Source organism: Halichoerus grypus, chromosome 5 (genome assembly GCF_964656455.1).
Source record: "Halichoerus grypus chromosome 5, mHalGry1.hap1.1, whole genome shotgun sequence".
Classification (NCBI taxonomy): domain Eukaryota; kingdom Metazoa; phylum Chordata; class Mammalia; order Carnivora; family Phocidae; genus Halichoerus; species Halichoerus grypus.
In genome coordinates this window covers 155,777,284-155,792,327 of record NC_135716.1, presented here as the reverse complement: position 1 = coordinate 155,792,327, position 15,044 = coordinate 155,777,284, and the positions used below count along the sequence as shown (strand labels likewise).

At 50.8% G+C, this 15,044-nt stretch overlaps 1 protein-coding gene across 14 annotated transcripts in view; it reads right to left on the bottom strand.

Moving 5' to 3' along the window:
- The window catches only part of HIVEP3 (HIVEP zinc finger 3), a 448,346-nt gene that overhangs the window by 93,066 nt on the left and 340,236 nt on the right, over nucleotides 1-15,044 (bottom strand). The window contains exon 1 of one of the 14 annotated variants that reach the window (XM_078073307.1): nucleotides 14,194-14,281. The exons of 12 other annotated variants lie outside the window; for them this stretch is intronic. The gene's annotated coding sequence lies outside the window, so the exon portion shown is untranslated. Of the gene's footprint in view, nucleotides 1-600; nucleotides 690-14,193; nucleotides 14,282-15,044 lie in introns of those variants that run through there. One more of the 14 variants, XM_036102941.2, reaches the window with a different exon arrangement.

Here is a 15,044-nt window from a genome sequence, read left to right as displayed (position 1 = left end):
TGCAGCACCTATTTGGGGTCAAGCCCAGTAGTAAGTGCTGGGCACGAAAGAGTCAAGATTCAGTCCCTGCCTTCAAGGGGATCACAATGGTGGGGGGAGGGGCCAGGAACGAAGGAACGCACAGAGTCACGGGTTAGAAGCTTAACTACACCTTGAAGGCATAAAGAAAAGAGTGGTCAATTCTGATGGTGTCTGAATGTATGAGAGAAAGAGAGAGTATTTCAAACGGTAAGAAGTGTAGGTAGACAGGAGACCCCAAAGTGGTGGAATGTTCGACACGTTGCATGCTGTCTGTATGGCTGGAAATGAGGGGCAAGAGTTGATCAGGGGGAGAACTTGGTATACGGAATGGCCTGGACTCGATCTTACAGTGGAGTGAGGCCACCGAACCATTTTAATCAGTGAGGTAATGTGGTCGGGACCAGAGGTGTGGCTGGAGGGGAGGACCGGATCAGGTGGAGGAAGCTAGCCACTGCCCCCCGCCCCCAACCCCACCAGTGGGGCCAGCACCACTCGAGCACCCCTCCTGGCCTCCAGCAGCAGGTGAGAGAGCCGGGCGGACACACCTGCATCTGGGTCACCAGGAAATGTTACACACACCTGAGGTTCTCCACTGCAAACGGAGCCCATGTGTTTACCTCTTCTCCCCTCAACACCAGTGAAATAAAGAGAAATGTTCAAGTAAGAACATCTCTCGGGTAGCAGCAGCTGGCCAGCAAGTCTGAGGAAGAGCAGACAAGGAGGAATGATAGAAAATCGAATCAAAGCTAAGCCAGCTTCACCCACCGGGGGCAGGCAAAGGCCCACCTGCCAAATCCCCAGGGAATCCTGCTCGGAGGCAGTGGGAGCTGGGGCAGGGCCCGCTGGCTGGAATTACCGAAATCCAAGGATAATGAGTGAATCCTTTGGGTTTCCAAAGAGACCAAAGTAGGAAGGAGAGGAGGACAGAAACCACCTACCCCACACCTCACTGTCTTCATTAGCAGCCCTCTTCTTCCAGGAGACTCTAGCTCTGACAGATGGCTTGACTGCTCATGACAGAAACCTCCTGAAGGATCCATCAGCCTGTCAATCAATAGTTTGTATCCTAAGATTCTTTGAGTCCCTTGCCTTGCCTCAAAATTCCCCCTCACTCTTTCCCTCAGTCCCAGCCTGTTGGACTGTATTCCTTGCACGATCCTGATGAAGCCCCACATTGACGTATCCATTTTCAAGGAGACTTTCAATCCTCAGCAAATCCTGACTTTGCCTGCCTTCTCTGGAGATGCCAAAGCTCCATGGAGGTGATGTTGCCCCTTACCCAAGTGAGCAGCTTTTGTCCCAAAATTTTGAGAATCAAATTGACATTGGACTTGACGTCCCCATCATTAACTGCCAGAGGGCAACAAAGACTGCAGAGCTCTGAGGAAAAAGGGTTAAAAGATCCGTTACTCCGCCCCCTCTCAAAGCCAAAGAGAGAAGTACTAAAAATAGCATGCCACCCACTTATCTTTTCTTAAAACAATTACTCAAGGAATTACTACAATAAAATAAAAACTGTATCAGAATAAGTAATTCAAGAGAGGGCAAGACAGGATACATAGGAAACAGTGATGAACAATAAAGTAGAAAAAGGTACAGTCAGATCTAAGCCAATGTTGATAATAATGGGCTCATCTCATTGGGAATTAGATACCATTTAATTCTTGACATTAATCAAGAAGCATGGGTTTTAATTTCTTAATTTAAGGGTAACCATTTCTAGAAAATGAAATAAGATATAGACGTTTTAACCAGTGTGTGTGAGTGGGCGGGGAGACAAAAAAATTCAATTAATTAATTCAGTTAATTAAGCATTAGGAAAGGGACAGCCAGACAGGAAAGGAAAAAGTATCTTAACCAAAAGACATAAAATAAGCCCAAACATATCAATAAATGTTACTAAATTAAATTATTCTATTTTAAGATAAGAGATTAGGTTGAATGGGAAAAAAAATCCAGCCATATGCTGTTTGGAAGTGATACACTTAAAACAAATTGACACAGGTTGAACTCAAAAAATGGCAAGGAGACATAACAAGCAAAATGGTAACAAAAACAAGGTAGGAAAGTTAATATTAATATCCGACAAAATGCCAAAATGTTAAATAGAATAAAATGGGACATTTTAGATTGCTAATGGGTCTGTTTCTCCATGAAGTCACAAAAATCATGAACCTTACCTTCACCCTGAACCACAGAACCATAAAATATATGAAATAATATAGTTTTAGGACCACAAGGAGAAGACACATACAGAACAATATAGGTCTTAAACACATTACTCTAAGTCTGATGGTACAAGTAACTGCCAAAGAAAAGTATGGAGGCTTTGAAGACATAGTTTGTATGCTTAACTTCATCTAGATGCAAGAAGCAGAGAAAACATCTTTTTCTCAAATGTCCTTGTAGCAGACTACAAGAAAATCTCAAATTCCAACATGTATACCACAGTCTCCGTTCCCAATGCAACAGAACTAGAAATTAACAAGCAGCAAAAAATAAAAAAAGTAAACTATGCACACAATTTAAAAATGCTGTTCTAAACAACTGGAGTCAAAGAGGCGCAAAACTGTAATTGTAGGATATTTATAAATATGCGACATTGAGAACCCTGCTTTTTAAAAATCTGGGGAATGTAACCAAACTGCTTTTGGAGGGAGATACAGACCTTAAATGCTTTTATGATAAAAGAAAGACGGAAACCAAATCAATTAAGCATCTAACCCAAGAGGCTGAGAAAAGGGGAGAATAAACGAAATAGTCTATCAGTAAGAGAATGAAAAAAGCACAGCAACCACCACAAAAGACATGGACAGCTACAGACTGGTTCACTGAGACCAGCAACAGGGACAAACCGCTGGCTAATCTGAGCGGCAGCAAAGAGCCAAATCACAAACAATGGTTAAGAAGGGCGATGCAAACATGTACGCGAACAATTAAAAAAAAAATCAAGAGAAATTAATACGTCACTTGATGTCAATGAATTTGAAAACCGATCATTTCCTAGAAGACTATAAATTGTAAAAGTGAGGAAGAGGGAGGAAACCTGACCCAGCAGTGATGTTAGAAGAGACAGAAGAGGCTGTCGAAGATGGAATGATAGTGGAGGAAGAGTGGATTCTTTAAATAAGAAAGCTGTGACATCTTCAACAAGTATTTATTAAATGCCTACTATGTGTTGGGCACTGTTCTAGGCCCTGGAGAGTCAGCAGTGAATAAGACAGAAAACACTCCTGCCTTTCTGGATCTGCGGCTCTAGCCAGGGAGGATGAGCAGTTAACCTACAACAGGTAAAATAAATGGTTTGCAACAAAATGAGACACAGAGTGAGGGAAGGTGGAGGATTCTATTTTAAATAGGGTACGTGCCCCATACGTACACAAATTTATTTGGATTAAAGATACAAACAAAACATAGAAGCAAATCCACCCCTCCCCCTCTGACAAAAAGTAAATGAAAATGTCTAATAAAGATATGTAAAGATGCTTGGACTCACTAATAATTAAAGGGATATAAGTTAAAGTCAATATCAATTCTCCTCCATTTGATGGGCAAAGAGGAAAGCGATTGTCACCATCAGTGCTAGAGAGAATAAGAAATTTATGTCAACCCAGCAGCTTCCCAAGTGCACACACAAATACACATCTTACACAAACGTACACACGGACACACCCATACATGTGATCACTGCAGCAACATTTTTTAACAGTGAACATGGAAACAACCTTAATATCCATCAGCAGGGAATTGGTTTAATAAGTAAGTGATGACAAATCCACCCAATGGAATAGTAATGGGACAATAACTTTTCTTAATTAAAAATAATTATACACTCCTACCAATAATAGGATTCTTCGTGGCTTGAACTATGTGTTGACCATGGGGTTCAGCCCTTCTCCTGGGCAATCTCCCTCCCTTCCCCCACAGCCCGCAGGATGGGAGGCAGGACTGGGGCCCCATTTTGCACACGAGGCTTAGCCAAGGCTAAGAGACCTGACAAGTGGTAATCTTTGGGGTGTCTGACCCAGGAGCCCCTACTCTTAGCTACTACACACAATTCCTGTCAGTGGAATGGTGTGAGAAATGGGGAAAGGCAGCATCGCAAGACATACAACTGTCCGTGTAGCTGTGGGTGCTGTGGACCTGGAAGATAAACACCAAGCTGTCAGCTCCTCTGACGGGTGGGACTACGAAGGGATAGGGTTTGGAGCATGCATTTTCTTCTTTATACATTTCTAGACTGTTCTTTTTATCTTTCTTTCTTTCTTTTTTTTTACAATAAGCATGTTTGTCACTTTTAAAAATTAAGGATTGTAATTTTAAAATGATATCAAAATGTCTTCTCTTTAGAACACAGCTGAACAGGGAAGCCCTATTAGGGCAAGAGGGGCCCATCTGCAAGGTGGTGCCCACCCAGGGCAGGAAGGACTCTTCTGCAGCTCCTCTGCAGGCCCCACCCAAAACCTCAGGGAGGGAGGGCTGGAGGGAGGGAGGGAGGGAGGGCTGTCCTCCCCACGCCCCACCCTCCCTGTGGAACCAAAGCAGTGCAGCACGGCCTCTGCTGGCAGGTGGAAGGCGCCCCACATCCGGTGTGGGCACTGGGGTTGGCATCACCGTAGGGGAAGTTCAGCGGTGAAAGAGTTAAAGAAAACCCCCAGATGCCTGCAGGGGCCAGCCTCTTCCCAGGGCTGGTGAGGCAGCCACGGGGCTGGGGCTCCAGCACCGGACTGCACACCCTACTCCCAGGGAAGGCCCTGCTGCCCTCCTGACACACAGCCTGTCCCCCCACTGTGAACGGGGCATCTGCAGATGGGGCTGGCACGTGGCTCAGCTGAGTTTGATCTGCTAGGGGTGGGGAATTGCGGGATGAATCTTTCCATTTGTATTTTCATTTCTGCTATCACGGCTGTGGGTCGACAAGAAAACATGCACGTCCAAGACACTGGGACACACATGGCAGAACCACATGGCATAATCTTGGTGGGTCATGCTGGGCTCCTGAGCAACTGCGAGGGGACATGGGGAGAATTGTTGGCATGCCTCATTGACCCCATGCCACGCAGCATGGGTAGTGCAGAATGTTGGCCCAGACACCAGCAGGACTTGGGTTCAGACCCTGGTTTTACCCATTAATAGCTGTGTGACCTCAGCTGAATTACTTAACTTCTCTGAGCCTCACTTTCGTCATGAGTAAAAAGTGAAAAACATCACCCGTGCCTGGGCTTGTGGTGTAGATCAGAAGAGACAGTGTTGTGTGAGATGTGGCACAGGATCAGCATGCACGAGGCACCCTTCTCCAGTTACGGCGGGAAAACATCCACGCTGCCCTTCTTCTGCCCATCTCTCCGCCTACAGATCCTGTTTCGGGGTTGGCTCTGCAAGGTTTCCTGCCTTCTTCCCTGTGGCCAAGCTTGGGGCTCTCACTTTCCTGGGGTATTCACCTTTGCTTCAGATGCCTGCCCTTCTGTCTGAGAATGCTGCCAATACACTGGGCAGCTCAGAGGCCATTTCTGGATCCTTCTTGGCTCCTGGCTGCCTTCTCCAGACCAGAGGCTGCTCCCTCCCATGGAGTAGTGAGGTGTCCCGGACAAGGAAAGTGAGCAGGGAGAAAGGCAGTGGAGCTCGGAGCCTTTGATATGGACAAGACATGCTTTGAGAATACCCGGAAAATGTTTTCCAGTAAAAGCAGGGTTTTTAAAAATAGAGGATGGTGATACATTTCCATTTGTACTGAGGACAGAAAAAGAGGAATGCCAAGTGCAGGATAATGGATTCTGTTTCGTGATCGGCAGGAATATCCGGGCCCCTAAACTGTATTGGCATTAGGCAGAAGAAATATTCAGTTTTCAGGCACTGCAGGGAAGGGAGACACTGAGGCACACGGAGGGCACCCAGCCCAGGAGTCCAGGAGACTAGAGAGTGGCAGGGAGAGCAGGTACAGACGAAACCCTGGGGTGCTGAGCGGCCAGGGCCCAGACCAGGGGTAGAGGAGTTATTTCCTGCCATACCGGGCCACGCCTTGTGGGGGCCCTCTTGCACCAGAAGTCTCCCCTCACTGGTACAGTAGAAAGCCCACTGGACTGGCCCACACGTGGGGTCCCGCTGCATCCAGCTGCGTCCAGCTAAGTGACCTTCCACAAGGCCCCTGCCTCAGGTGTCATGGATCTAGTAGGGAAGATGGGCCAGAATATCAGGGCTTATGGCCCTTTCTCCCAAGGAACCCCAAACTTGGGCTGCTTCCTCCCAAAAAGGGCTCATAACATCTTCCCCAGTTTGTAAAGACAGAAGGGAGAGGTAGGGAAGGAAACATTTGTTGAGAGCCTACTGAAGTTGTCCCTACATTGCCTTGCTGTCACACTGATGCTACGGGCAGGCAGCCCCGCCACCATGTGACAGCCACGGGAATGGAGGTTTAGAAACCAGAGATATGGGTGGGCAACCTTGCACAGCAGGCCAGCCCCAGGCTATGGTTGCAGACAAAACTGGGCACCTCTAGTCTCTGCCACCATGTAGCCTCAGGTGCCACTTAATACTTCAGGTCTTAGTTTCCCCATCTCTAAAATGGGCCATGTAAGAATTAAATAATACAGAGTCGACTTGCCAAAACATGACCTTCTTGCTGTTCCTCTTTTGGTTATTTCTGATCATCTAGCTTTACCGATACTCACAAGGATGTCTGTCTTCTAAAAGAAGAAGATTCCAGATCCCATAACAAGAGGACAAAGAAAAAGAAGAGGAGGTTTAGATCCCGGGAGACCCCAAGGAATGCAGAACCTCAACCGCCGGCCCACCTTCAGGAGGGGGTTAGTAATTAAGGCCCACCGGGAAGAAGCAAGCAGGATGTGTGTGTTTGGAGGGTAGTTGCCATGTGTCCCCACCATGACTGCCTCCTTAGCGAACAGGGGAAGCCTGGTGACCCGGGACCCGCCAGGGACCAAGCCAAGCTTCTGGTCCCAAGCTGCCCCCACACCTGCCCAGTGCCGCCCCTCCCCCACCCCCCAGTTCAAGGGCTCAGTCAGGCAGAAGGGGCTGTGCCAAAGGAAATTGTTTGCCACAGAGCCTTCTGGGTCTGCTCTGTTCTTCTTCCTTTTTTTGGACTCTGTGGCTGTTTGAGTGGGTACCTTTTTCCATAGAGAGTTTCCACTCCATCGGTTATTTACGTTGTCACCACCTAGATGTAGGCTGTTAGACCCGGTGAACCGGGTCAGGCCTGTGGGGCCCTTCTCAGTTGATTGGGGGTGTGGAGGGCCTGGGTCAGCCACTATTCCGGGGTGACCAGTGGGTGGGAGGAACGGCCTCGACCCCCGGCAGGGCTACCTTTCATCTGCTCCGTCCCATTAGGAAGACATTTCCCCGGTGGGATTTAAGAGCACAAGCTCCTGGGTTTGAATCCTTCCTCTTCTGCTTCCCAGCTGTGTGACCAGGGTCAGGTTATTTACCTAACCTCTCTGGGCCTCAGTGAACTAGTTTGTAAAGTGGGAATAAAAGTAGCACCTACCTGGCTGGATGTTGGGGAGACTCGATCAGTTCATGCACATAAAACGCTTAGAACAGTGCCCGGCCTAAAGCCTCAGTAAGTGTCCATAGATGTGGATGAAGTTCTTTTTTCTGTCACTCTTGCTAAGACCCAGTGCCCGTCCCCTCATCTGGACGAACACGTAACAGGGTCTGATCCGTCCTCCTGAGCTCACCCTCTCTATAAGGCCAGATACACTGCCCTGACACCCAGCTCTCTCCTTGCTCTTTCCTGCCCCGAATCCTTCAGTGGTTCCTCCTGGAGGGTACGGTCTACATGTGGGATCACCTTCACAAATATGCCAGGATGCCCCTGACATCAATGTTCCCATACAAAAGCCCTGCTCTTGCCAAAATGTCTGCTCAGAGGGTTCATGTTCCCTTCCATGCAAATCTCTGTCTGGAATGCTTTTCTCCATTCCACTGTGGTCTAATCCAACCACATCCGCCCATGTGAGCCCAGCTCACATGTCACCTCCTCCATGAAGCCCTTCATGACCTACCCTCCCTGGCCAGAAACGATCTCTTATTTACAGCATTTGGTCTCTTTATTGTGGCATTTACCTCCTCTCCCCTGTGTGTGTAATAAGTTATATAGAAATTCTTGTCGGCATCACAGACAAACCACACGAGCTTTGAGGACAGGACTGGGATGTGTCTGATTCATCTCTGTATCACTCACAAAGCCTTGAACATAACTGGTGACAATAAATGAGTGAATAAACACTGAGTTCTCTCAATTTACTACCCCTGGGTAACAGGGGAAAATATCTGTAGGTGTGTTGGTGAAGATGAATCAACATCCCGACAGCATCCACACACTCTTCCTGGATCCTCTTGAGGGAACCAGCAGATGGGGCTGTCATCCAGGGACTGGGACTGCAAGGGGCTCACAGCCCCACCCCAACCTGGTCTCTACTGCTGAGTCCCAGGTGAGCAGCCCTAAGCCCAGGGTCAGATTCTAAATCTCAGCGTGTGGGTCCTGAAAGTCACCCAAGCATCCCAAGAAGTCCAGGAACGATCACTGACCTCTCCCTCTCCCCGCACGTCCCATATGCCGCCAGGTTCTTAGGGAATTGGCTCCTCAAGTGCCTGCAGTCTGTTAGCTCCTCCCCACCCCACTGTCACTGGGTCCACTCTCCACGTGGGACGAGTGGTATCTCCTTCACGGAAGAGGCACACAGTGCGGTGCTCCGTGACCACTTCTGATGCTTGCGGACTGCCTTCAGAAATCTGGATTCCCCTGGGAGGGGTGAGAGCCTCTTCCCCAGGGCCACCATGACCGTCCAGCCTCCCCCTTCTCCTGACACTCTCCCTCACCCCTTGCCTTTCAACTACCTGAGCACAAGGCCTTCTTCCCAGGCTTCAAACCCTCGTTGACGATGTCCCCGCTCTCGGGAGGGTCCTCCCTCCCCTCCTCTACCAGGCTAACTCCCACCCATCCTTTGAAAGTTCAGCTCCGGCAAAGCCTCCTTCTGCCCCAGCCCCACCACTGGCTAGAACTCCCCTCTCTCCCGCTCCTGACCCTCCATCCAGAGCTTTGCTGTAACACCAACCATACCACCCCGTGCTCCTTGTCCTTCCGCCTGTCTGTCTTCCCCGCAGACAGCGCCTCGAGGGCAGGAACAACGTGGACTGTCTGTCCTCGGCGCTCGGCTCAGGGCTTGGCGTGTGGAATAAGCACACGACCACCGGCCTCCCTTCCAGGCTGGCGCCTCTGATGTCACCACGTCCAGGAGCTCACTTTCCAGGACAAGCAACAGCTGATTTTTGCCAAACTGGCAGGTCCCCGGTGCGCCTAAACCAAAAGGTTCTCCCAGGGAACCTGCTGTCTTCTCTGGCCCCAGGACCCAGAAGAGCCTGCTGCTGGCCCTTGTGTCTCTCGGGGACTCCATGGCCCCATCTGCCAAACCAAAGACCAGACAAGCCCATCTCTAAAGAACCCCTTCTGTTCTAACTCCCCGCTGGGGAGCTGATATTATTTACCAGCCAGAATAATTCTTCCCCATTAAAGAAAAACAAACAGAGAGAACCAGGCCTCCTTCTCTGCTCCTCCTGAAAACCCAGATGGGTCTCCAACTCTGCAAAGAAGTGAGGTGCCCTACTGATCCTCGAAGGAATGCTCTCATTTGGTGGCAACTACTACGTCCTTATGAGCCAAGGATTTCAAACCCCCTTGCGATATCTGTTCTTTTTTTTTTTCTTTTTTTTCAATTTTCACAGTTGGGTGTGATTGGTCTTTCTCACTTTCACTTTACATGAAGTGAGGCTCATGGACGGCTGGAGCCCTTTAGCCGGGGTGTAGGAGAGGTGGAACCGGCCCCCAGGTCATCACCCCACAGCTGCCTGGGGCCTCACGCGACAGGGCGCTTTAACAAAACAACCATACACGCCTATCTCTGTGCTGTTCCGCAAGCTTTCTTCACGCAACCAGAAACACCCAGAGAGGTGAGGGTACAAAGCCCCACAGTGAGCTGGTGGGAGGGAGACGCCTAGTTCCTAGAAGCCAGGCTCCTTCCAGGCCCAACATTCCAGACAATAGGCAATGCTATGAGCTGGACTTTGTCCAGGCAGAGAAGCCTCGATTCCAGCGCCTTCTGCCATCACAGGCATCCAATCCAGGACAACAGAAACTCTGCACCCCTAAGACAGGGCAATGCCCTGTTCCTCCTGCTGGTCTTCCATGCCCTTCTGGCTGTGGGGCTCCTCCTCTAGGACCCCCAGTGAGGGCTGACTGTATGTGAGAGAGAGAAGGTAAGGAGCTAGGACTGCGATTCAGGGCCCTTCTCCTGGCCTCGCTCTCCTGCTTGTTACCCATGGCTTTGTGTTATTCCTTTGAAGACACACGGGTCCTGTCTTCCAAATTCTACTGTAAACTCTTAAATGAAGACTCACTCAAGGCCCTCTACGTGGACTTACTCAGTGTATAACCTGCACAACCATGCACAGCCCATGACTGCTTGACCATCCCCGGCATAGCATTCATCACCACTGTAATTAAGGAGCTAATGCACGATTACTTACTCTCTCCTTCAAGAATATAAGTTCTCAGGGAAGAACCAGGCCACTTGTCTTGTTCCCAAGCTATAGCCCAGCCCCTAGCACAGTATTAACACAGAAGAGGCACTCAGGAAATACGTGTTGGAGTAATAAACTCACTCAGCCACTCATTCATTCATTGACTTGGAGGACGAGGGGACTTGCCGGAGCTGAAGGTGACAGACAGGGTGTTCTGGTTCCAGCTCTGCCACGAACTCCCCCTGTGCCCTCGAGCAAGGCATTTCCACCCTCCAGTCCTCTTCCCTCATCTAGAAAATGGAGTGTGGCGTTAGACCTTCTGTGTCACACTTGTGTGACACTGAGGGACATACCACCTCGGACTCGGGGTCCTGGGTACCTCACCGGCCTCACCCATGTCCTGACCTGGTGTTCCATGTTTTTTCTAGGTTTTGCCTAGGTCCGGGCATATGGGAGGGGCCTAGGAAACCAAGAGAAGGGCTTCCAGGCAGGGGGTGGCATCTGCCCCAGCTGGGAGGGTAGTTGTCACTCCTGGGCCACACGTCGGGGAGAGGAAAGTGACACTGACAGCGAGCTGACCCATGACCACAGCGTGCTCAAGGCCTTTCACATCAGTCTTGCTCACCCCCAGTCTAGGCACCAGGAAGGAGGGAAGTGATCTGCCCGAGGTCACAGTGAGTGGCCAGGACTGACCCTGGGCGTCCTGCAGGCAATTCTAGACCCTTGAACACACATTGTGGCTCCTAGGAGCCTGGGTACAACAGGTTCCCACCGGCAGAATCCACTCAGCCTTCTAGGTTCTGGCAATTCCCTGGTGTGTGGCGGGTGGGTGGCTGTGGGGGAGGGGCAGCAGCATGCCGGTGCTTAAAACGTAGACAACACAAGTCACCAGAGTGACAGGTCCCCCGGGGGTGGCACCAGGTGTCAGAAGCTACTTAGAGGGACAGGACAAGGGGCTTTGAGGAATCTGAGGGCTGGTGGAGAGAATGGGGGTGACACTCCAGGCTGAGGAGACAGCATGTGCACAGTGTGCCCGCAGGAGACCCTGCGCGGGGGTCTAAAGAGCTCCATGCTCCCTGAGGGGAAGTCACTTTCCCACCGGGACAGCGAGCTGGCCCACGGGCACCTGTGATCAGACGTCAGGATAACAGAACACATCTGCGACTCTCCCCTCTGAGGAGCTCCCGCCATTCCAGACCCAGCCTCCCTGGCATACGACTTGCTGTCATGGTAGCAAATTACCATCAAACTCCATGGCTTCAAGCAACACAAACTTAGTATCTCAGAGTGCTGGAGGTCAGAAATCCATGAGTTTCACTGGGCTACAATCAAGGGGCTCACAGGGCTCCGTTTCTTCCAGAGGCTCTAGGGAAAATCCATTTTTTTTTTTTTTTTTGCCTTTTTCAGCTTCTAGAAGCTGCCCAAATTCCTTGGTTCATGGCCCCTTCCATCTTCAAGGCCAGCAATGGCTGGTGTTGCCTTCCTCACATCTGACACTGATTCTCCTGCTTCCTCTTCCATATTCAAAGGGCCTTGTGATAGCACTGGGCTCAAGTGGATAATCCAGGATAATCTCCCTATTTTAAAGTCAGCTGATTAGCAGCCATAATTCTATTTGCTGCCTTAATTGCTCGTTGTCATGTAAAGTAACTCAGTGACAGGTTTGGGAATCAGGACATGGACACCTTTTGGAGGCCATTATTCTGCCTATCACGCTGCACGGAACACATCTCCCCCAAATATAGCTTCAGGAGACAGGCGGCACAGGCAGAGAGAGAGAGAGAGGGAGGGAGGGAGGGAGCGAGGAGACGAGGGTGGTGGTTTGAGGGGGAGCAGGGCAGGCGCACACACACTCACATCCTACTAGCAGCCGCCGTGGCAGCTTCCTGGTCGCCTGCTCGGTGCACATCGCCCTTAGAAAACTCGTCATGTTTCCACACTGAACCAGGCACGTGCAGTTTCCACAGTGACTGCTGGAGCAGGAGCCGAGCCAGAAATAACCTCGCTGAGGTGGAAACCGTCCCTTCCTTGGTGCTCTGCTGGCTCTCACACCCTCCGGCTCCCTGTCGCTGAGGCCCCGCGGGCACGAGAGGCCCTTCCAGGGACTGGTGACCACTGGCCGGGGCGGGGGGGGGGGGTGGCGGTTGTGGACTGGTCCCCAGGGATCTGACTGCAGGGCTGGACTGGTACCCTCACCTCCTCACCCCCGTGGAGAGCTGCCCCCCTCCTTCTTGGCCTCACCGCCCCTGAGCTGCAGGGCCCTCCAGCACCCCAGCCTCTCCTTCTCTGACCTCTTGCCACCAAACACTGAGATCCACTGGACACCCCCTCGGCCTCAACACGCATGCTGCTCTGCCCTCACCCCTACTCGGGCTTCTGGGATGTGACTGGGCCCTGCCTGGGAGGGGGGCCCAAACAGGGGAGCGGCCACTCTCACAAGCCCAGGTGGTTCCCCTGACCTGCCTTTGCTGGGGGCGAGCCCTGCCAGCCTTCTGCCGTTTGCCCCGGGAGTTCCCTCTGGGAAGCCAAGTCCAAACCCTGCCTCCTCCCAGAGCTCCCCTCACCCCCCTGGGAGGTTTCCTCTAAGAACAAGATCTTACCCCCTGTAGGGGCTAAAAAATGTGCTGAAGTGTAGAGACCAACAAATATCTGGGCCTTACTGTCCACGCTACTCAGATGACATGGTGTCCGTAGGACCCTGGGAAATACTTGCCATGACTTGAATTTCTCATGCTTTATCTCTCAAAGGGAAACAAGAGTTAACACAACTTCTACATGCTAGGTCCTGTGCTGAGTGTTTTGCATGCACTTAGTTCATTTATTCCTCACCTGGACTCAACTATGATCATCCCTACTTTACAGAGAAGCTGAGACTCAGAGAAAGCAAACAACTTGCTCAAGGTCATACAGCGAGAGAGTGGTAGAGCCCAGACTGGACCCCCATGTGCCAGACTCCAAAGCTGAGGCTATAGCCACCATGTCATTTCCGGGGGGAGGGGGTTGGGAGAGGACTCCCATAAGTGACCCATGCTAAATGCTAAATGTGATGCTTCCAGATTGCCTCCTAGAAAGCCCAGAGCCATGCAAGTGTCTTCAGTTTTGTCTCTTTGTGTATACTGTGATTCTGTGTAAGATGTTATTTGGGCTAAAAAGAAGTGAGGAGAGGGGGAGCTGCCACTATTTTAAAAGTTTGGTCATCACCAACCCTATCCTTGCACCGAGGACAAGCCCAAGGCTCAGAAACAGATGTGACTCGCTCAAAGGCACAGCCTTCGCTGCTGAAGCCAGGGAGCTTTGCTTGTTTCTCCCGCTCCTCGAAGGAACATCCGTTTATTCTCCATTCAGCCCTCTGCACCACTTGGCACAGAATTGAGACTCAGATGTGGTGTGGGTCCTGGCTCCTGCTTTTACAACCGCTGCATGCCTGGCGGCTTGGCAGTGAAAACAGCAGAGTCCCCGTCTCCTCGCCTGGAAAGTAAGGCCCGGCCCATGTGGGTGATGAGAGCAGGCACAGACAGGCTGCGAGTCGGTCCTGAGCGGTGCATGACCATGGGTCCTGAGCCGCTGTGACTGGGAGAGGGAAAGAGCCCTATACTTAGAATCCAAAGCTTCCAGCGACGTCCCAGCTTTGATACTCACCACTACGTGCCTTGAGCCACCCACTGGACTTCTTTGAGCCTTACTCTTGGAGATAAAAATGTCTCCGCCAGGGATTGGTATGAATCTGAAATGAAGTAACGCAGGGGAATGCTGGAGGCGCAAGCGTCCCCTGGGTGGTGGAATCCTAGCCTCCACCCAGTACACTGTCTGACTCTATAGGCGAGGGGCAGGGCCCAGGGATCTTGCATTTTCCCAAGCCCCTCGTCCCCCGCCATAATGCTATTGCAGGTAGTCAAGAGACCACACTGAGAAATCCCTCTAGAAAGCACTCAATGTGTGTTTGTTCAACAGAATAGACGAATCCTTGAACATCTGTTGAGCTGCACATGGCTGCTGGAAGACATGGGCCAGAGGAAATAAGCAATTTTCTCCAAATACATTTCCTGTGAAGTCCAAATGATAGGAATTGGGTTGGGGACTCTAGGACGGGGAGGATGATGCAAGAACTCCCTTCCCCGAGGAGCAGAACACGAGCTCTTCCTGTCCGACGGGGAGACACCTGGTGGGAGGGTCAGTGCCCAGTGGCGCAGGGTCAAACCCAGGGAGGGATATTCCAGGGAGCCCCCTGGGGACCAGTTCCAAACCCTGTTCTCTTCAGCATCTTCATGCAGACAGGAAAGAAAGAACTGAAAATATGCTCATTAAATCTGCATCTGGCACCCAATTTGGCAGGGTTGCCAAAATTCTGTAAGACTAGAATTAAATTAGCAAATTGGAAGTAAAGTGATTTTAAGCAGACATGATGGAATTCATTAGGGCCAGGTGGAAGCCAGTGGGGGAAGGGACCCAGGAAAGCCCACATGCCCCGGGGGTGGGAAAGCCTAGCCGCC